The sequence below is a fragment of the Nestor notabilis genome, unplaced genomic scaffold (genome assembly GCF_000696875.1).
Source record: "Nestor notabilis isolate BGI_N333 unplaced genomic scaffold, ASM69687v1 scaffold17042, whole genome shotgun sequence".
NCBI lineage: Eukaryota > Metazoa > Chordata > Aves > Psittaciformes > Psittacidae > Nestor > Nestor notabilis.
This window is the reverse complement of record NW_009919976.1, coordinates 1,650-2,168: the sequence shown is the minus strand read 5'-3', so window position 1 is coordinate 2,168 and position 519 is coordinate 1,650.

The window sequence follows — 519 nt, the reverse complement described above, 5'->3', positions numbered from 1 at the left end:
AGGAACCAGCCTCTCCTGTGCTGTGCCTGCCCGACACGGCCAGCACCAGAGCAGGGAGAGCACCCTGCTGCAGACACGCGGCACAGCCCCGGCCCAGCGGTGCAGGGCCCTGGCGCAGCCACGGGGCTGCTCTTTACCCCAGGCTGGACACAGGGGCTGGGAGCAGCCTGCTCCAGGGGAAGGTGTCCCTGCCCGGGCAGGGGTTGGAGCTGGAGGAGCTGTAAGCTCCCTTCAGACACTGCATGCTCCCTGCAGGACAGCAGCGCTGCTCCCGTGCCGAGCTGCACGAGCTGCAGGCCAGGCCTGGCTTTACCCCGCTTCCCTGACAACCCCAGGTTATTCTTGTCAGGCGTTTCCCTCCCCATTCCCACCTAACCTACATTCCCTGTTCAGAGCGGAGCCCAGGCGCAGGCAGAGCCAGCTCCGACACAATACCTGGAGCAGCGCAGCACGGAGGGGAGCAGCAGCAATGCCCTCCTGTGCCTGCACAAAGCTGGAGCCTCAGGATCGTGCAGAGCT